Source organism: Macaca fascicularis, chromosome 2 (genome assembly GCF_037993035.2).
Source record: "Macaca fascicularis isolate 582-1 chromosome 2, T2T-MFA8v1.1".
Classification (NCBI taxonomy): domain Eukaryota; kingdom Metazoa; phylum Chordata; class Mammalia; order Primates; family Cercopithecidae; genus Macaca; species Macaca fascicularis.
In genome coordinates, this window is record NC_088376.1 from 124,578,643 (window position 1) to 124,601,657 (window position 23,015).

At 40.5% G+C, this 23,015-nt stretch overlaps 1 long non-coding RNA gene and 1 pseudogene across 1 annotated transcript in view; both read right to left on the reverse strand.

The window, feature by feature from the left end:
- Positions 1-23,015, reverse strand: part of LOC135969524 (uncharacterized) — an 85,892-nt gene that overhangs the window by 57,489 nt on the left and 5,388 nt on the right. The window lies entirely within an intron of this gene.
- Positions 17,221-17,738, reverse strand: LOC102118798 (small ribosomal subunit protein eS24 pseudogene; annotated as a pseudogene).

Sequence of the window (23,015 nt, forward strand, 5' to 3'; positions counted from 1 at the left end):
GGGACATAATCATGGATTCGTCTATTTCTCCTTTCAGCTCCATCAATTTTTATTTCATGTGTTTTGAGGCTCTGTTGTTAGATTCATACACATTTAGGACCATTATGTGTTCCTGATTAATTCATTCTGTTTTCACACTATAATGTCTCTGTCTCTAGTAATTTTCCTTTTCTGAAACCTACTTTATCAGATATTAATATAGACACTTCTACTATTACTGATTGTTTGCATGGTATAGCTTTTCCCATCCTTTTACTTTCAGTCTACCTATGTTGTTGATTTGAACTGAGTTGGTTTTTTTTTAATTTAATTAACTTTTTTTGAGGCTGGGTCTTGCTATGTTGCTCAGGCTGATCTTGACCTCCTGGGTTCAAGCAATCCTCCGACCTTGGCATCCCAAAGTGCTGTGATTACAAGCCCAAGCCACCACACCTAGACTAAACTGAGTTCCTTATATGCAGCATACAGTTGGGTCACATTTTCTTATACACTCTACCAATCTGTCTTTTTATTAGTGTATTTAGACCATTTGTATTTAAGGCAATTGTTATGTTCTTGCATATATCTGTCATTTTATTTTTTTAATTATTTAAAGTCAATTTTAAGTTCAGGGATACATGTGCAGGTTTGTTATATAGGTAAACGTATGTCATGGGGGAGTATTGTGCAGATTATTTCTTTTTTTTTTTTTTTTTTGAGACGGAGTCTCGCTGTGTCGCCCAGGCTGGAGTGCAGTGGCCGGATCTCAGCTCACTGCAAGCTCTGCCTCCCGGGTTTTTACGCCATTCTCCTGCCTCAGCCTCCCGAGTAGCCGGGACTACAGGCGCCCGCCACCTCGCCCGGCTAGTTTTTTGTATTTTTTTGTAGAGACGGGGTTTCACCGTGTTAGCCAGGATGGTCTCGATCTCCTGACCTCATGATCCGCCCGTCTCGGCCTCCCAAAGTGCTGGGATTACAGGCTTGAGCCACCGCGCCCGGCCTGTGCAGATTATTTCATCACCCAGGAATTAAGCCTAGTATCCATTAGTTACTTTTCCTGATCCTCTCTGTCCTCCCACCCTCCACCCTCTAAAGACCCCAATGTGTGTTATTCCCCCCTATGTATCCATGTGTTCTCATCTAATAAGTGAGAACATGCAGTATTTGGTTTTCTGTTCCTGTGTTAGTTTGCTAAGGATAGTGGCCTCCAGCCGCATCCATGTCCCTGCAAAATACATGATCTTATTCTTTTTTAAGACTACATAGTATTCCATGGTATATGTACCACATTTTCTTTATCCAGCCTGTTATTGATGGGCACTTAGGTTGATTCCATATCTGTGCTATTGTAAATACTGCTGCAGTGAATGTACACATGCATGTGTCTTTATATTAAAATGATTTCTGCTCCTTTGGGTATATACCCAGTAATGGAATTGCTGGGTTGAATGGCATTTCTGTGTTTAGGTCTTGGAGGAATCACCACACTGTCTTCCACAATGGCTGAAGCAATTTACATTCCCACCAACAGTGTATAAGCGTTTCTTTTTCTCCCTAACTTTGCCAGCATCTGGTATTTTTTGTTTGTTTGTTTGTTTTGGGTTTTGTTTTTTTTTTTTTTTTTGACTTTTTAATAGTACCCATTCTGACCAGTGTTAGATAATCTCTCACTGTGGTTTTGATTTGCATTTCTCTAATGATCAGTAATGTTAAGCTTTTTTTCACATGCTTCTTAGCTGCATATATGTCTTCTTTTGGGAAGTGTCTCTTCATGTTCTTTGCCCACTTTTTAATGGGGTAATTTGCTTCTTATAAATTAAAGTTCCTTTAGATGCTGGAGATTAGACCTTTGTCAGATGCATAGTTTGCAAAAATTTTCTCCCATTCTGTAGATTGTCTGTTTATTCTCTTTGTAGTTTATTTTGCGGTGCAGAAGCTCTTTAGTTTAATTAAATCCCATTTGTCAATTTTTGCTTTTGTTGCAATTGCTTTTGGCATCTTCATCATGAAACCTTTGCCTATGCCTATGTCTTGAATGGAATTGCCTAGGTTGTTTATTTTTATAGTTCAGGGTCTTATATTTATCTCTTTAATCCATCTCAAATAGATTTTTATATATGGTGTAAGGAAGGAGTCCAATTTCAATCCCCTGCATGTGGCTAGTCAGTTATCCCAGTACCATTTATTGAAAAGGGAATACTTTCCCCATTGCTTGTTTTCCTCAGGATTGTTGAAGATCAGATAGTTGTAGGTGTGTGATCTTATTTCTGGGTTCTCTATTCTGTTCCATTGGTCTATGTGTCTATTCTTGTACCAGTACCATGTGTTTTGGTTACAGTAGCCTTGTAGTATAGTTTGAAGTCAGGTAGTATGATGCCTCCAGCTTTGTTCTTTTTGCTTAAGATTTTCTTGGCTATTCAGGCTCTTTTTTGGTTCCATATGAATTTTAAAATAGTTTATTTCTAGTTCTGTGAAGAATGTCAAGGGTAGTTTAATGGGAATACAATTAATGGGACCTATAAATTGCTTTGGGCAGTATGGCCATTTTAACAATATTGAGTTTTCCTATTCATGAACATGGAATGTTTTTCCATTTGTTGGTATCATCTCTGATTTCTTTGAGCAGTGGTTTGTAGTTCTCCCTGTAGAAACCTTTCACCTCCCTGGTTGGGTGTACTTCTAGTTATTTTATTTGTTTTGTGGCAATTGTGAATGGGAGTTCATTCATGATTTTGCTTTCAGCGTGACTGTTGTTGGTATATAGGAATGCCAGCGATTTTTGCACATTTATTTTGTATCCTAAGATTTTGCTGAAGTTGCTCATCAGCTTAAGAGATTTTTGGGTTGAGACGATGGGTTTTCTAGGTATAGGATCATGTCGTCTGCAAACAGGGATAGTTTGACTTCCTCTCTTCCTCTTTGAATACCATTTCTTTCTTTCTCTTGTCTGATTGCCCTGGCCAGAACTTCCAATAATATGTTGAATAGGAGTGTGAAAGAGGGCATCCTTATCTTGTGCTGGTTTTCAAGGGGGAATGCGTCCAGGTTTTACCCATTCAGTATGATGCTGGTTGTGAGTCTGTCATAGATGGATGTTACTATTTTGAGGTATAGTACTTCAATACCTAGTTGATTGAGAGTTTTTAACATGAAGCAATGTTGAATTTTATTGAAGTCCTTTTCTCCATCTATTGAGATAATCATATGGTTTTTGTCTTTAGTTCTGTTTACGTGATGAATCACATTTATTGGTTTGCATATGTTGAACCAACTTTTCATCCCAGGGATGAAGCTTACTTGGTGGATAAGCTTTTGGTTGTGCTGTTGGATTTGGTTTGCCAGTATTTTGTTGAGGATTTTTGCATTGATATTCATCAAGGATGTTGGCCTGAAGTTTTCTTTTCTTTTCTTTTTTTTTTTTTTTTTGAGATGGAGTCTCGCTCTGTCGCCTAGGCTGGAGTGCAGTGGCGCGATCTCGGCTCACTGCAAGCACCGCCTCCCGGGTTCACGCCATTCTCCTGCCTCAGCCTCCCAAGTAGCTGGGACTACAGGCGCCGCCACCATGCCCGGCTAATTTTTTGTATTTTTAGTAGAGACGGGGTTTCAGTGGTCTCGATCTCCTGACCTCGTGATCCACCCACCTCGGCCTCCCAAAGTGCTGGGATTACAGGCGTGAGCCACTGCGCCCGGCCTTCTTTTTTTTTTTTTTTTTGGTAGCTCTGCCAGGTTTTGGTATCAGGATAATGCTAGCATCATAGAATGAGTTAGGGACAAGTCTCTCCTTTTCAATTTTTTGGAATAGTTTCAGTAGGAATGGTACTAGCTTATTTTTGTACATCTGGTAGAATTCAGCTGTAAATCCACCTAGTCCTGGGCTTTTTTGGTTGGTAGGGTATTTATTACTGCCTCAATGTCAGAACTCATTTTGGGTCTGTTCAGGGATTTAATTTCTTCCTGGTTCATTCTTGGGCAGGTGTACTTGTCCACAATTTATCAATTTCCCTAGATTTTCTAGTTCATGTGCATAGAGGTGTTTATAATATTCTCTGATGGGTTTATATTTCTGTGGCATCAGTGGTAATATACCCCTTATCATTTCTGATTGTGTTTATTTGAATCTTCTCCCTTTTCTTCTTTATTAGACTAGCTAGTGGTCTATCTATTTTATTAATTTTTTCAAAAAATGAGCTCCTGGATTCATTCATCTTTTGAATGGCTTTTTTTAATGTCTCAACCCACTTCAGTTCAGCTCTGATTTTGGTTATTTCTTGTCTTCTGCTAGCTTTGGGATTTCTTTGCTCTTGTTTCTCTAGTTCTTTTAGTTGTCATGTTAGATTATTAACTTGAGATCTTTCTAACATTTTGATGTGGGCATTTAATGCTATAAATTTTCCTATTAACACTGCCTTAGCTGTGTCCCAGAGATTCTGGTATGCTGTATCTTTGTTCTCGTTAGTTTCAAAGAGCCTTTCAGTTTCTGCCTTAATTTTGTTATTTGTCCAAAAGTCATTCAGGAGCAGGTTATGCAATTTCCATGTAATTGTATGGCTTTGGATGAATTTCTTTATCTTGATTTCTAATTTGACTGCACAGTGGTCCAACAGAAACTAAGATTGCAACCTCTGCTTTTCTCTGTTTTCCATTTGCCTGGTAAATTTTCCTCCATCCCTTTATTTTGAGCCTATGTGTGTCATTGCATGTGACATGGGTCTCTTGAAGTCAGCATACCAATGGGTCCTTTTTTTTTTTTTTTTTTTTTTTTTTTTTAGATGGAGTCTCGCTCTATCCCCCAGGCTGGAGTGCAGTGGTGCAATCTCAGCTCACTGCAACCTCTGCCTCCAAGCTTTAAGCAATTCTCTTGCCTCAGCCTCCTGAGTAGTTGGGACTACAGACATATGCCACCATGGCCAGCTAATTTTTTGTATTTTTAGTAGAGACAGGATTTCACCCTGTTGGCCAGGCTGGTCTCAAATTCCTGACCTCAGGTGATCAGCATGCCTCAACCTCTCAAAATGCTGGGATTATAGGCGTGAACCACTGTGCCTAGCCAGGTCCTGGTTCTTTATCCAGCTCCCCATTCTGTGTCATTTAATTGGGGCATTAGGCCCATTTACATTTAAGGTTAGTATTGATATTTGTGGATTTTATCCTGCCATCATGATGTTAGCTGGTTATTTTGCAGACTTGTTTATGTGGTTGCTTTATAGTGTCACTGCTCTGTGTACTCAATGTGTTTTTGTAGTGGATGGTAACAATCTTTCCTACCATAATTAGTGCTGCCTTCAGAAGTCTTGTAAGTCAGGTCTGGTGGTACTGAATGTTCTCAACATTTACTTGTCAAATAGGACCTTATTTCTCCTTTGTCTATGAAGCTTAATTTGACCAGATATTAAATTCTGGGTTGGAATTTCCTTTCTTTAAGAATGTTGAGGGGAGGTTCCAAGATGGCCAAATAGGAACACCTCCAGTCTGCAGCTCCCAGTGTGAGTGATGCAAAAGAGGGGTGATTTCTGCATTTCCAACTGAGGTACCAGGTTCATTTCACTGGGGCTTGTCAGACAGAGGGTGCAGCCCATGGAGCAGGGTGGAGCATCGCCTCACCTGGGAAACACAAGGGGTTGGGAAATTCCCTTTCCTAACAAAGGGAAGCTGTGACAGATGATCCCTGGAAAATCGGGACACTCCCACTCTAATACTGAGCTTTTCCAATGGCCTTAGCAAATGGCACACCAGGAGATTATATCCTGCACCTGGCTTGGAGGGTCCCATGCCCATGGAGCCTTGCTCACTGCTAGCACAGCAATCTGAGATCGAACTGCATGGTGGCAGCGAGGCTGGGAGAGGGGCGTCCACCATTGCTGAGCGTGAGTAGGTAAACAAAGCAGCCGGGAAGCTCGAACTGGGTGGAGCCCACTGCAGCTCAATGAGGCCTGCCTGCCTCTGTAGACACCATCTCTGGGGGCAGGGCATAGCTGAACAAAAGGCAGCAGAAACTTCTGCAGACTTAAACGTCCCCGTCTGACACCTTTGAAGAGAATAGTGCTTCTCCCAGCACGGAGTTTGAGATCTGAGAACGGACAGACTGCCTCCTCAAGTTGGTCCCTGACCCCCGAGTAGACTAACTGGGAGATACCTCCCAGTAGGGGCCGACTGACACCTCATACAGCTGGGTGCCCTTCTAAGACAAAGCTTCCAGAAGAAGGATCAGACAGCAACATTTGCCATTCTGCAATATTTGCTGTTCTGCAGCCTCTGCTGGTGATACCCAGGCAAACAGGGTGTGGAGTGGATATCCACCAAACTCCAATAGACCTGCAGCTGAGGGTCCTGACTGTTAGAAGGAAAACTAACAAACAGAAAGAACATCCACACCAAAATCCCATCTGTACATCACCATCATCAAAGACCAAAGGTAGATAAAACCACAAAGTTGGGGAGAAAACAGAGCAGAAAAGCTGAAAATTCTAAAACTCAGCAGACCTCTTCTCCTCCAAAGGAACGGAGCTCTTCACCAGCAACAGAACAAAGCTGGACGGAGAATGACTTTGACAAGTTGACAGAAGAAGGCTTCGGATGATCGGTAATAACAAACTTCTCCAAGCTAAAGGAGGATGTTTGAACCCATCGCAAAGAAGCTAAAAACCTTGAAAAAAGAGTAGATGAATGGCTAACTAGAATAAACAGTGTACAGAAGTCTTTAAATGACCTGATGGAGCTGAAAACCATGGCACGAGAACTATGTGACACATGCACAAGCTTCAGTAGCTGATTCAATCAAGTGGAAGAAAGGGTATCAGTGATTAAAGATCCAATGAATGAAATGAAGTGAGAAGAGAAGTGTAGAGAAAGAAGAGTAAAAAGAAATGAACAAAGCCTCCAAGAAATATGCAACTATCTGAAAAGACCAAACTATGTCTGATTGGTGTAACTGAAAGTGACAGGAAGAATGGTACCAAGTTGGAAAACACTCTTCAGAATATTATCCAGGAGAACTTCCCCAACCTAGGGAGGCAGGCCAACATTCAAATTCAGGAAATACAGAGAATGCCACAAAGATAATCCTTGAGAAGAGCAACTCCAAGACACAAAATTGTCAGATTCACCAAAGTTGAAATGAAGGAAGAATGTTAAGGGCAGCCAGAGAGAAAGGTCGGGTTACCCACAAAGGAAAGCCCATCAGACTAACAGCAGATCTCTCGGCAGAAACTCTACAAGCCAGAAGAGAGTGGGGGCCAATATTCAACATTCTTAAAGAAAAGAATTTTCAACTCAGAATTTCATATCCAGCCAAACTAAGCTTCATAAGTGAAGGAGAAATAAAATCCTTTACAGACAAACAAATGCTGACAGATTTTGTCACCACCAGGCCTGCCTTACAGGAGCTACTGAAGGAAGCACTAAACATGGAAAGGACCAACTGGTACCAGTCACTGTAAAAACAAGCAAAATTGTGAAGACCATCAATGCTAGGAAGAAATTGCATCAACCAATGAGCAAAATAACCAGCTAATATCATAATGACAGGATCAAATTCATACATAACAATATTAACCTTAAATGTAAATGGGCTAAATACTCCAATTAAAAGACACAGACTGGCAAATTGGATAGAGTCAAGACCCATCAATGTGCTGTATTCAGAAGATCCATCTCATGTGCAGAGACACACATAGGCTCAAAATAAAGGGATGGAGGAAGATCTACCAAGCAAATGGAAAACAAAAAAAAAAAAAAAAGCAAGGGTTGCAATCCTAGTCTCTGATAAAACAGACTTTAAACCATCAAAGATCAAAAGAGACAAAGAAGGCCATTACATAATGGTAAAGGGATCAATTCAACAAGAAGAGCTAATTATCCTAAATATATATGCACCCAATACAGGAGCAGCCAGATTCATAAAGCAAGTCCTTAGAGACCTACAAATAGACTTAGACTCCCACACAATAATAATGGGAGACTTTAACATCCCACTGTCAACATTAGACAGAACAATGAGACAGAAAGTTAACAAGGATTTCCAGGAATTGAACTCAGCACCGCACCAAGCAGACCTAATAGACATCTACAGAACTCTCCACCCCAAAGCAACAGAATATGCATTCTTCTCAGCACCACATCACACTTATTCCAACATTGATGACATAATTGGAAGTAAAGCACTCCTTAGCAAATGTAAGAGAATAGAAATTATAACAAACTGTCTCTCAGACCACTGTGCAATCAAACTAGAACTCAGGATTAAGAAACTCACTCAAAACTGCACAACTACATGGAAACTGAACAATCTGCTCCTGAATGACTACTGGGTACATAACAAAATGAAGGCAGATATAAAGATGCTCTCTGAAACCAATGAGAACAAAGATACAACATATCAGAATCTCTGGGACACATTTAAAGCAGTGTGTAGAGGGAAATTTATAGCACTAAATTCCCACAAGAGAAAGCAGGAAAGATCTAAAATTGACACCCTAACATCACAATTAAAAGAACTAGAGAAGCAAGAGCAAACACATTCAAAAGCTAGCAGAAGGCAAGAAATAACTAAGATCAGAGCAGAACTGAAGGAGACAGAGACACAAAAAACCCTCCAAAAAAATTAATGAATCCAGGAGCTGGTTTTTTGAAAAGATCAACAAAATTGATAGACCGCTAGCAAGACTAATAAAGAAGAAAAGGGAGAAGAATCAAATAGATGCAATAAAAAATGATAAAGGGGATATCACCACTGACCCCACAGAAATACAAACTACCATCAGAGAATACTATAAACACCTCTACGCAAATAAACTAGAAAATCTAGAGGAGATGGATAATTTCCTGGACACTTACACTCTCCCAAGACTAAACCAGGAGGAAGTTGAATCCCTGAATAGACCAATAACAGGCTCTGAAATTGAGGCAATAATTAACAGCCTACCAGCCAAAAAAAGTCCAGGACCAGACGGATTAACAGCCGAATTCTACCAGAGGTACAAAGAGGAGCTGGTACCATTCCTTCTGAAACTATTCCAATCAATAGAAAAAGAGGGAATCCTCCCTAACTCATTTTATGAGGCCAGCATCATCCTGATACCAAAGCCTGGCAGAGACACAACAACAAAAAAAGAGAATTTTAGACCAATATCCCTGATGAACATCAATGCTAAAATCCTCATTAAAAAACTGACATACCGAATCCAGCAGTACATCAAAAAGTTTACCTGCCACGATCAAGTTGGCTTCATCCCTGGGATACAAGGCTGGTTCAACATATGCAAATCAATAAACGCAATCCAGCATATAAACAGAACAAAAGACAAAAACCATATGATTATCTCAATAGAAGTAGAAAAAGCCTTTGACAAAATTCAACAGCCCTTCATGCTAAAAACTCTCCATAAACTAGGTATTGATGGGACGCATCTCAAAATATGAAGAGCTATTTATGACAAACCCACAGCCGATATCATACTGAATGGGCAAAAACTGGAAGCATTCCCTTTGAAAACTGGCACAAGACAGGGGTGCTCTCTCTCACCACTCATATTCAACGTAGTGTTGGAAGTTCTGGCCAAGGCAATCAGGCAAGAGAAAGAAATAAAGGGTATTCAATTAGGAAAAGAGGAAGTCCAATAGTCCCTGTTTGCAGATGACATGATTGTATATTTAGCAAACCCCATCATCTCAGTCCAAAATCTCCTTAAACTGATAAGCAACTTCAGTAAAGTATCAGGATACAAAATCAATGTGCAAAAATCTCAAGCATTCCTATACACCAATAACAGAGAAACAGAGAGCCAAATCATGAGTGAACTCCCATTCACAATTGCTTCAAAGAGAATAAAATACCTAGGAATCCAACTAACAAGGGATGTGAAGGACCTCTTCAAGGAGAACTACAAACCACTGCTCAGTGAAATGAAAGAGGACACAAACAAATGGAAGAACATTCCATGCTCATGGCTAGGAAGAATCAATATCATAAAAAGGCCATACTGCCCAAGGTAATTTATAGATTCAATGCCATCCCCATCAAGCTACCAATGACTTATTCCACAGAATTGGAAAAAACTACTTTACAGTTCATATGGAACCAAAAAAGAGCTCGCATTGCCAAGACAATCCTAAGCCAAAAGAACAAAGCTGGGGGTATCATGCTACCTGACTTCAAACTATACTACAAGGCTACAGTAACCAAAACAGCATGGTACTGGTGCCAAAACAGAGATATAGACCAATGGAACAGAATAGAGCCCCTGGAAATAATACCACACATCTACAACCATCTGATCTTTGACAAACCTGACAAAAACAAGAAATGGGGAAAGGATTCTCTATTTAATAAATGATGCTGGGAAAACTGGCTAGCCATAAGTAGAAAGCTGAAACTGGATCCCTTCGTTATAGCTTATACAAAATTAATTCAAGATGGATTAAAGACTTAAATGTTAGACCTAAAACCATAAAAACCCTAGAAGAAAACCTAAGCAATACCATTCAGGCCTTAGGCATGGGCAAGGACTTCATGACTAAAGCACCAATAGCAATGGCAACAAAAGCCAAAATTGACAAATGGGATCTAATTAAACTAAAGAGCTTCTGCACAGCAAAAGAAACTACCATCAGAGTGAACAGGCAACCTACAGAATGGGAGAAATTTTTTGCAAGCCATCTAACAAAGGGTTAATATCCAGAATCTACAAAGAACTTAAACCAATTTACAAGAAAAAATCAAACAACCCCATCAAAAAGTGGGCAAAGGATATGAACAGACACTTCTCAAAAGAAGACATTCATACAGCCAACAGACACATGAAAAAATGCTCATGATTACTGGCCATCAGATAAATGCAAATCAAAACCACAGTGAGATACCATCTCACACCAGTTAGAATAGTGATCATTAAAAAGTCAGGAAACAATAGGTGCTGGAGAGGATCTAGAGAAATAGGAATGCTTTTACACTGTTGGTGGGACTGTAAACTAGTTCAACCATTGTGGAAGACAGTGTGGGGATTCCTCAAGGATCTAGAACTAGAAATATCATTTGACCCAGTCATCCCATTACTGGGTACATACCCAAAGGATTATAAATCATGCTGCCATAAAGACTCATGCACACGTATGTTTATTGCGGCACTATTCACAATAGCAAAGACTTGGAACCAACCCAAATGTCCATCAATGATAGACTGGATTAAGAAAATGTGGCACATATACACCATGGAATACTATGCAACCATAAAAAAGGATGAGTTCATGCCCCTTTTAGGGACATGAATGAAGATGAAAACCATCATTCTGAGCAAACTATTGCAAGGACAGAAAACCAAACGCCGCATGTTCTCACTCATAGGTGGGAATTGAACAATGTGAACACTTGGACACAGGGTGTGGAACATCACACACCGGGGCCTGTCGTGGGGTGGGGGGAGGGAAGAGGGAGGAGGAATAGCATTAGGAGATATACCTAATGTAAATGACGAGTTAACGGGTGAGCACACCAACATGGCACATGTATACATAGGTAACAAAACTGCACGCTGTGCACATGTACTCTAGAACTTAATGTATAATAAAAAAATGAATAAATAAAAAATAAAATAAAGAATGTTTAATACTGGCCCTCAATCTCTTTTGACTCATAGGGATTCCACTGAGAAGCCCACTGTTAGTCTGTTGGGCTTTCCTTTGTAGGTGACCAGGCCTTTCTCTCTTGCTGCTCTTGACGTTTTTTCTTTCATTTCAACCTTGGAGAACCTGATGATTATGTGTCTCACGGCTATCTTCTCACAGAATACCTTACTGGGGTTTTCTGCATTTCCTGAACTTGAATGTTGGCCTTTCTAGTGAGGTTGGGGATGTTCTCATGAATGATATCCTGAAATACATTTGCCAAATTAGTTCCATTCTCCCCATCTCTTTCAGGTATACCAGTTAGTCATGGATTTGGTCTCTTTACATAATCCCATATTTCTTGGAGGTTTTATTCATTCCTTTTCATTCTTTTTTTCTCTATTCTTGTTTGCCTGTCTTATTTCAGAAAAACTACCTTTTTTTTTTTTTTTTTTCCTGAGACTGAGCCTCACTCTGTCGCCCAGGCTGGAGTACAGTGGCGCAATCTCAGCTCACTGAAACCTCCGTCTCCCAGGTTCAAGCGATTCTCCTTCTTCAGCCTCCCAGGTAGCTGGGATTACAGGCACCCACCATTATGTTTGGCTAGTTTTTGTATTTTTTTGTAGAGACGAGGTTTCACCATGTTGGCCAGGCTGGTCGCAAACTCCTGACCTCAAGTGATCTGCCCACCTTGGCCTCCCAAAGTGCTGGGATTACAGGCATGAGCCACCACACCTAGCCAAGAAAAAGTCTTTAAGCTCTGATATTCTTTCCTCTGTTTGGTTTGTTCTTCGATTAATACTTGTGATTGCATTGTGAAATTCTTGTATTGTGTTTTTCAACTCTATTGGGTTCATTATGTTCTTCTCTATACTGGCTATTTTGTCTGTCAGCTCCTGCAATGTTTTATTGTGATTTTTAGCTTCCTTGCATTGGTTACAACATATTCTTCTAGCTCAGTGAAGTTCATTTTTATCCATATTCTGAATTCTATTTCTGCCATTTCAGCCATCTCAGCCTCAGCCCTACTCCAATCCCTCGCTGGAGAGGTGATGCAGTCATTTGGAGGAAAGAGGGCACTCTGGCTTTTTTAGTGTTCAGCATTCTTACTCTGATTCTTTCTCATCTTTGTGGACGTACCTACTTTCAATCTTTGAAGTTGCTGACCTCTGAATGGGTGTTTTCTTTTTCCTTTTAATAGTCTGGCCACTTTTCTGTAGGGCTGCTGCGGTTTGGTGGGGTTCTGTTCCAGTCCCCAATCATCTCAGATTTTCCAGTACCTAGACACATCACCAGTGAAAACCGCAATACAGCAAAGACGGCAACTTGCCCCCTTCCTCTGGGAGCTCTGTCCCAGGGAGGTATGGACCCATTGCCAGCAAAAACGCAGCTGTAGGAGGTGCTGAAGGGCCCCATTTGGGAGGTCTCAACCAGTCAGGAGATATGAGACAGGAGACCTGCTTATAGAAGCAGTCTGGCCATGCTTGTGTAGAGCGGCTGTGCTGTGCTATGCTGTGCTGTGCTGTGCTGTGCTGTGCTGTGCTGTGCTGCGCTGCGCTGTGTGCTGTGCTGTGTGCTGTGCTGTGTGCTGTGCTGTGTGCTGTGTGTTGTGTGCTGTGCTGTGTGCTGTGCTGTGCTGTGTGCTGTGCTGTGCTATGCTGTGTGCTGTGCTGTGCTGTGTGCTATGCTGTGTGCTGTGTGTTGTGTGCTGTGCTGTGGTACCGCCTCTGCCCCTGGTTAGCCTAGGCTCTCCAAAGAAAGCATGGAAGCTGGAACGGCTAAATCACCCAAACAGCAAAATGGCAGCCCGCCCCTCCCACCAAGAATTCTGTCCCAGAGAGAATTCAAATCGCGGTCTGCTGGAGAACACCAGCAGGGGGAGCCAGAGGGCCTGGTTGGGAAGCCCCGCCCAGTGAGGAGGAATGGATCAGGAACCAGCTTAAAGAAGCAGTCTGACTATGTTTTGGTAGGGCAGCTATGCTGTGCTGGGGCATTCTCTATGCCCCCAGTCAGTTTAGACTCTCCAAAGCCCTCAGGCTGGAACAGCTGAGTCGTCCAAACAACAAAGATGGCAGCCCACCCTTCCCCACGGGAACTCCATTCCAGGTAGGGACAACACTGTCGCTGGTGGTTGGCTGGAATTCCAAGCCATTGGGTCTTATCCTGTGAGGCACCATGGAAGTGGTGCCCACAGACCATTGCCGCTTGGCCCCTGGATTCAGCCCCCTTCCTAGGAGTATGTACAGAGGTACAACCTCCCACCTTGCTGGAGTTGCAGTCACTTTTGCTGGGAAGCCCGGAGCCAGAGTATGTAAAGCTCCTGCGCCTCCACATGTGCCTGAGCGGCTGCTCGGCTAAGACTCCATGCAGCTGTAGGTGTCACACTGAAGGCCCTAGTGGAGTGGGTTCATGAGGGGATCTCCTGATGAGGGTTGCAAAGATCCCTGGGAGAAGCATGATTTCCCAGGGTCGCATGTTCACTCACCGCTTCCCTGGGTTGGGGAGGTTCCCCTGGCTCCGTGTTGCTGCTCGTAGGTGAGCCATTGTCCTGTCTTGCTTTTCTTCATTCTCCTGGGTTGAGCTGTTTCCTTGATTAGTCCCAGTGAGAGTACCTGGATGTTTCAGTTGAAGGTGCTGTGTTTCCTAACCCCTTTTGTTCCTCTTCCTGAGAGCCACACACTGTAACTGCCTCTAGTTGGCCATCTTGAGTTGTTTTTTTATTTTTTTCTTCTAGATCTCACTTCACTGTTTCTCTGTTTTGACTTCCTGTGCATTACTTGAACATTTTTTAGAATTCCATCCTGACTTATTTATAGCATTTTTCAAAAAAAATTCAAAAATTTAAACCTGTGTCAAACAACTATATTAAACACAGGTTTGAACCGTGTGGGTCTACTTATATGCAGATGCTATGGTTGTGATGTTTGTCTATTCTAAACCTCATGTTGAAATTTGATTTCCAGTGTTGGAGGTGGGACTAGTGGGAGCTGTTTGGGTAGTGGGGACAGGTCCCTCATGAATAGATTAATGCCCTCCTTTAGGGGTAATGAGTTCTCACTCTGTTACTTCCTCTGAGAGCTGGTTGTTTAAAAGAGCCTGGCACCTCTCCACTCTTTCTTGCTTCCTACCTCACTATGTGAGCTCTGCACAGCCAATTCCCTTTCACCTTCTATCATGAGTGGAAGTAGCCTGAAGCCCTCACCAGATGCAGATGAACAATCTTAAACATTACAGCCATCAGAATGGTGAGCCCAATAAACCTTTTTTTTCTATATAAGTTACCCAGCCTCAGGTATTCCTTTACAGCAACAATAAAGAGACCAAGACAGTAGATTTTCTTCTGCCTCTGCCATCCCTGAGACAGCAAGACTAACTCTTCTTCCTCCTCAACCTGCTTAATGTGAAGATGATAAGGATGAAGACCTTTATGATGATTCACTTTCACTTAATAAATAGTATGTTTTATCTTCCTTATGATTTTTAATAACATTTTCATTTTTCTAGCTTGATTATAAGAATACAGTATACAATACATATAATATACAAAATATATGTTAATCAACTGTTTATGTTATCAGTAATGCTTCCAGTCAACAGGAGGCTATTAGTAGTTAAGTTCTGGGCAAGTCAAAGTTTTACATGGATTTTTGACTGCCTCTAACCCCATGTTGTATACATATCTTTGTATAGTGTTACTCTGGGTAGTTTAACACACACATGTGTCATAACACCTACCAGTATCATTTTACTTTATTTATTTATTTATTTATTTTTTGAGATGGAGTTTTGCCCTTGTTGCCCAAGCTGTAGCGCAATAGCGCAATATGGGCTCACTGCAACCTCCACCTCCTGGGTTCAAGCGATTCTCCTGCCTCGGCCTCCTGAGTCGCTAGGATTACTGGTGCCTGCCACCACGCCCAGCTAATTTTTGTTATTTTTAGTAGAGACGGGTTTCACCATGTTGGCCAGGCTGGTCTCAAACTCCTGACCTCAGGTAATCCACCCGCCTCGGCCTCCCAAAGTGCTGGAATTACAGGCATGAGCCACCGTGCCTGGCCCATTTTACCTTTTTAAGTATAGAATCCCAATTCCATTTAGGTCCCTTTACTTTCCTTGCTTTTAAATATCATTGCCTGCAGCATCAAATGGTGTTATAATTGTATTTCAATCATTGAATATGATTTATTAAACTGCTGAGGAAAAAGCCTACAGTATATATTTATGTTTCTGCTTTTTCTGTTCTTTCCTTTTCATTCCTGATGCTCCAAGATTTATTTTTTATTATTTCCTTTCTGTTTTAAGAAATTCCTTTAGCCAATCTTTAATAGTAGCTCTACCAGCCACAAAGTTTTTTATTTTTTCTTGTCTGCCACTGTTTTCTTTTTTCTCTTTATTCCTGAACAATAGTTCCACCAGATATAGAATTTGTATGATTGACAGCTGTTTTCTTTCAACACTTTAGAAATAATGTGATACTTCCTTTGGCCCCCTTGGTTTCAGATGAAAAATCTGCTGTTGTTCGAATTGGTGTCCCCTATAAATAATGCACTGTGTCTCTCTGGCTGCTTTCTTTTTTTTTTTTTTTTTTTTTGAGACGGAGTCTCGCTCTGCCACCCAGGCTGGAGTGCAGTGGCCAGATCTCAGCTCACTGCAAGCTCTGCCTCCCGGGTTTACACCATTCTCCTGCCTCAGCCTCCCAAGTAGCTGGGACTACAGGCGCCCGCCACTTCGTCTGGCTAGTTTTTTGTATTTTTTAGTAGAGACGGGATTTCACTGTGCTAGCCAGGATGGTCTCAATCTCCTGACCTCATGATCCACCTGTCTTGGCCTCCCAAAGTGCTGGGATTACAGGCGTGAGCCACCGTGCCCGGCTGTCTCTGGCTGTTTTCAAGATTTTTCTTCTGTATCTTTAGTTAGAAATTTAATTATAATGTGTCTTGGCATGAATTTCCTTGGGTTTCTCATGCGTGGGATTTGCTCAGCTTCTTGAATGTGTAAGATTGTGTCTTCTGCCATATTTGGGGAGTTTGCAATCAAATCTCTTCAAATATTCTTTCAGCCCCACTCTCTTTCTTCTCTACTTCTGGGACTCTGATGATACAAATGCTGGATTGTCATATTACTTTCTTCAGGTCCCTGAAGTGCCTTTTTCTTCTATGTGCTCTCTGTTGTTCAGATTGAGTGAATTCTGTTGTTCTGTTCTCAAGTTCACTGATTCATTTTTTTTTTTTTTTCCATAGACACAAGGTCTCACTATGTTGCCCACGCTGGTCTTGAACTCCTGGCCTCAAGTGATCCTCCTATCTAAACCTCCCAAAGCACTGGGATTGCAGGTGTGAGCCACCACACCTGACCTCAAGTTCACTGATTCTATCTTCTCTCATCTCCATACTACTATAGACCCCATCAAGCAAGTTTTTAAAATTTTTATTTATTTTTCAGTTCTATGATTCCCATTTTCTTCTTTTTTAATCTACTTCTTTTTGACATTTTCTATTTTTTCACTATCATTTGTTTCAAGAGAATTTGTAATTGATTGTTGAAAAATTTTTATGATGGATGCTTTAGAATCTTATTTATCTCAATGTTCGTGTCAGTTGATTGTTTCTTATTAAATTGTGATTTTCTTGGTTCTTAGAGTGATTTTTTTTTTTCACATGAAAGTTTTTAGTTTATTAATCTGCTCGTGAAAAATCCAAAATGGACACAGGTAGCCTTTACTGCAGCACCTTTACTCTTTTGGCTGTGATCCAATCTCCAGCTCACTTTTTGCCAGCACCAACATTGGCCTTTGCAGTCCCCCTGACATTCTTCATTCTGTTCTTGCGTTCCTTTCGTTGCTTTCTTGAGGTCTTTTTCTTCTCATACAGGCCATGTCTTGCACGTCTATGTTTGGGTTCATTTTTCTTTGCATAATCCAGGGAGTCATAAATCACGCCAAAGCCAGTTGTCTTGCCACCACCAAAATGAGTTCTGAATCCAAATACAAAGATGACATCCGGTGTGGTCTTGTACATTTTGGCTAGTTTTTCCCGAATTTCTGTCTTAGGCACTGTTGCCTTCCCGGGGTGAAGGACATCAATGACCATTTGTTTCCTCTGAAGTAGTCGGTTGGTCATGAACTTTCTAGTGCGGATAGTTACGGTGTCGTTCATGATGGCGGCCTATCCTAGAGTGATTTTTAACTGTATTCTGTACATTTTTCTATTTAATTAGGAAACTCTGGGTCCTATGTTAATCTTTTATTTTGGGAGTCACCGTGTTTAGGTTTAGTATGTAAGTCTTGGCCCACTTTTGTGGAGTGTGGTTTCAATGGGAGTATAATTTTCAGAGAGTTTGGGGTGTTATTTTGATGTATTTGGTTTATCTGATGCCTCTGGTGCTGCTGAAGGGACAGATTAGTTTTATTCAGACCAGGCCACCAGATGTCTCTTGGTGAGACAGGGATGAGGTGCAATTTACCTACTGTTGTCCCCAGCTGCCGTGGCGTCTCTGGATGAGGAAGGAGAGTTTTGCGCTCGTGGGAATGAAGAAGTTTCCTAGACCAGGCAATGTGTTATAGTTGGGGCTCTCTTGTAAGTTCCATATGCCTACCTTGGTATCTCTTGGCAGAAATAAATAGTCTCAGGCCTGGCAGGAAAAAAGAGACATCCAGATTGAGTTTGTGGGGGTTCGTTTGTTTGTTTCGTTTTGTTTTTGATGGAGTTTCGCACTTGTTGCCCAGGCTGGAGTGCAGTGGTATGATCTTGGCTCACTGCAACCTCCACCTCCCAGGTTCAAGCAATTCTCTTGCCTCAGCCTCCCAAGTAGCTTCAACTACAGGCGCCCACCACCATTCCCAGCTAATTTTTGTGTTTTTAATATAGACAGGGTTTCACCATGTTGGCCAGACTGGTCTTGAACTCCTGACCTCAGGTGATCTGCTCACCTCACAAATTGAGTTTTGAATCTTAAATCAATCTTGTATTCATAGAAGCTGGATGTGATTTGCTAATTTTATGCTAAGGATTTGGCATCAATGTTCCTGAGTGATACTTATCTGTGACCTTCTCTTTTGTAATGTCTTTCCTGGGTTTGAGGGTTAAGGTTATGCTTGCCTCATAAAATGAGTGGGGAAGTATTCTCTCCTCTTTTTCCTGTTAAAGATTGTGTAATAGAGGTTTTACATCTTCCTTGGATGTTTGATAGAATTCACCAGTAAAACCACCTGGACCTGGAGGATGTTTTATTTGTAGAAAGGTTTTCGATAATGTATTTAATTTCTCTAATAGCTATATGGCTATTGAGATTTTCTGTTTCATCCTGCTCAGTTTAAAGAAGTTGTGTTTTTCAGAAAATGTGTTGGTTTCATCTAGCTTGTTGAATCTATTGGCATAAAATTGTTCATAATAGTATATTATTCTTTAAAGCCTATAAGATCTGTAACAAGAACATCTAATCCTTGGTATTGGTGATTTGTATTTAATTTTTCCCTTGATCATTCTAGCTAGGGGTTTGTCAATTTTGTTGATTGTTTCAAAGAATCAACTTTTTGACTGGTTAATTTTCCTTATTGTTCATGTGAGATTTTTTTCATTGATCTGCTCTTTGTTATTTTCTTCCTCCTCCTTATTTGGGTTTACTCTGTTCCTCTTATTCTATCTTCTTGTAAATGTACAACCTTTAGTCATTGATATAAAAATGTAAACTTTTATCTTTCATTCTAAATACTGTTCTAGCTTTATCCCACAAATTTCACCAAGTTATAAATTCTTTATCATATAGTTCCAAATATCTTCTGATTTCTTCTATGATTTCTTCTTTGACCCATGAGTTATTTAGAAAAATGTTTATTTCAAAATATTTAAGAGTTTTCTGAATATTGTATTGTTATTAATTTCTAATTTAATTGCTCTGCAGTCAGAAAAATAGCTTATATAATTTAATTTCTTTGAATTTATTGAGGCTTGTTTTATGGCCTAGCTTATGGTCTATTTTTGTCAGTGTATCCTAAGCCCTTGAAAAGGTATGTTCAGCAGCTCCTGGTGTATAAATATCAATCACATCAAGACGGTTGATAGTGTTATTCAAATTTTCCAAGTCTTTACTGATTTTTTTGGTCTAGCTTTTCTATAAATTGTTGTGATAGAGTATTAAAATTCAGTACTACCGTTGTGGAATTGTCTTCTTCCCTTTAATTCTGTTGATTTTGTTTTTCATGTAATTTGAAGCTTCAAAGTAAGAAACAAAAAGATGTACTCAGGAAACGTACATTCAAATTTGGGTAATGCTGGGCATGCAGTAATGTTAGAGCTACTAATTTTCATCTTTATTAAATAATGATTGTGTAATAATAATATTGTCTTGCTGTTCAAGGTTTATATGGTAAGACTTTATTATAATAAAAACAGTTATCAGGATAATCTGCAGGTACTTCCAGAATAAAATATTATTAGATGGAGTTTAAATGAGATCATTTATAGAAAATTGTCTTAAAATGTATAAACACAAGTAGGAGGTATCAGAACTAGAGTCTTCTTCTACCCAGTTCCAAGATTGTGTTTTATCAAGATTTTAGTACTAATAAAGTTCATTAGAGCTGTTTTTAAAACTCCTTAAAGTAACTATAATAAAGGGGAGCTGTTTTCTATGAAAAAAAGAGGAGAGCAGGAGATAAAAATATTTTGAAAAGTGCAAAGGATACATTATATGAAATATAATATCATGATGAAAAGGATTAAATATATCTATACTTAATAGATATATTTAATATATCACATACATAGGAAAAGTTGAGCAAGATACATTATTAAATTAAAAATAAAATTACAGAATAATGTATAATGTGGTTTTTTAAAAAGCATACAACTCTCTAACTGCATATGTATATATGCATATTTGTACAGGCCTAGATCAAGAATGAAACTGTTAACTGTGGACAGCTCTGGGAGGGGGACTTCAGGATAAGGAATTAGATGACAGGACCCTTGGGGAGGTGGGATGGAGAGGGAGGCATGGATGGAGAGTGGAGGGAATTTTACTTTTTACTATTGTTTTATATTATTTGTATTTTCTTTTATAACCAACATGCATTGTTAAACAAGAGCTTTTTTTTTTTTTAAGTTTAAGCAAAAAGGGTGGGAAATAACTCTCCACTGCTAAATCTGACTGGATTTGAAAAATGATAAGTAAATCATTTTAAAAATAATAACAATAATAATACAATAGAAAATATGCACCGAAAAATAATTAAAGTTTCTAACATTAGGACCGAACAGAACCTGGGAGAAAGATAAAAGAGAACTCCCCAGCAAATTTACCTCTATAATGCAAGACTAGATAAGATTACTGGAGTGTTTTTTTTATAAATTCATGAAGATAATCTGTGCTGAGATTAATGATAATTATGCATTGTAACCTGTTTGTGCTATTGGATTTTTAATCAAACTTTAAAAAAATAAGCAAACACAAAGCTACCTCCTGAGCATTGCAGCACAATAGCAGCCTTCTCCCGTGCTGTCCTTTATTAGATTAATTAAATTAAATTGGTTCTTAGGGGATCACAAATTCTACAGAAGCCTAAAGGAAAAAGACACACAGGGCTCCCTAGCCACCACAATATTGAATCAGGACGCGGTTTGATGGGGTGGTCAATGGAAAGACAGAAGGATTTGCTTGCAGACAGTAACATCTTTAAGCAGATCTATTTAGTCCCAACAAGATTTGTTAGCCTGCTGAAGGGTAGTCATTTAGAATGTAAAACAATCATATAACAGAAAGTGATATTATCAATGTGTGGCAGACACTTTCAATTGCCAACCTAACAGTCATTTTCTTGTCTTTCTTTTTTTAAGAGACAGGGGTCTCACTATGTTTCCCAGTCTAGACTCGAACTCCTGGACGCGAGTGATCCTCCTGCCTCAGCCTCCCAAGTAGCTAGGACTACAAACATATGCCATGCACCCAGCTTCTAGCAGCCATTTTCCTACCCTGCTTTTTTTTTTTTTTTTTTTTTTTTTTTTGCCAGTAGAGCTCTCCTCATATTCCAAGAAGCTGAAAATCCAGATACTCAATTTCTGCACCTCTTTGAGTCAGTGCTTAGACATGTGATGAAGTACTGTCCAATGGTACTGCAAGATAACATTTTGTGAAATAAAGAGAGAAATAAACAACGGAAATAGTCTCTCACACCCTTCCTACTTTTGGACATTACTGGAGATTTTTTCTTTTTCTTTTCTTTTTTTTTTTTTTTTTGCAGCTGCATCTTGCAGCTATGAAGAAACACAGGTCACTGATACACTGAAGATGACAGAGCAGCAAGAAACAATCTGGACTCATCAGTTAGCTGGGAACCGTACTTTGGATTCATCTACCTCTATACTTCTATTTGCTCTGCCCTGGGATGAGGAGGAGTCTTTGGTCTGCTCATGGGTAGAGCAGAAATTGTGAGCAAAGAGGAAGGGTCAAGTGTTGTCCATATTCTCGTCATAGTTAAGAGGACAACCACAGTGTTATAGCAGAAGTATTAGACATGTGAACAATGAAAGGTTTTGGCTGGGCATGGCGGCTCATGCCTGTAATTCCAGTGCTTTGGGAGGCCGAGGTGGGCAGATCACTTAAGGTCAGGAGTTTGAGACCAGCCTGGCCAACATGGTGAAACCCCATATCTACTAAAAATACAAAAATTAGCCGAGCTTGGTGGCACATGCCTGTAGTCCCAGCTACTCAGGAGGCTGAGGTACAAGAATTGCTTGAACCTTGGAAGTAGAGGATGCAGTGAGCCGAGATTGTGCCACTGCACTCCAGTCTGGGTGACAGTGAGACTCCATCTCAAAGAAAAACAAACAAAAAACTATGAAAGGTTTTGAGTTACTCTCTGTGGTCTAGGAAGGTTCTGAGCCACTGCAGCAGGAAATAGAGGGTAAAATCCCCCTTGGGAGGCCTCTTGCCCCTCCCCTAGACAGAGCCTCATTTCCCACAAAGAACCTGCAACTTCTAGGCCAATCAGCAGTGACAGAAACTACCAGGCTTTTCAAAGCAGTTACTGAATCCATCCAATCTACTTCCTGTGCAAGTCACTTTTTATGCAGAATTGCTCATTGCTAGCATCAAGGCCGCGTGTCCTCTATGGATAACCCTTCTTCAGACACTTTGTCCTCAGAGCCCCTGAAAACTTCTGTACCTAAATAATACTCTAGGCCAGGCGTGGTGGCTCATGCCTGTAATCCCAGCACTTTGGGAGGCCGAGACGGGTGGATCACAAAGTCAGGAGTTCGAGACCATCCTGGCTAACACAGTGAAACCCTGTCTCTACTAAAAATACAAAAAATTATCCGGGTGTGGTGGCGTGCAAGTGTAATCCGAACTCCTCGGGAGGCTGAGGCAGGAGAATTGCTTGAACCCAGGAGGCAGAGGTTGCAGTGAACTGAGATCGCGCCACTGCACTCCAGCCTGGGTGA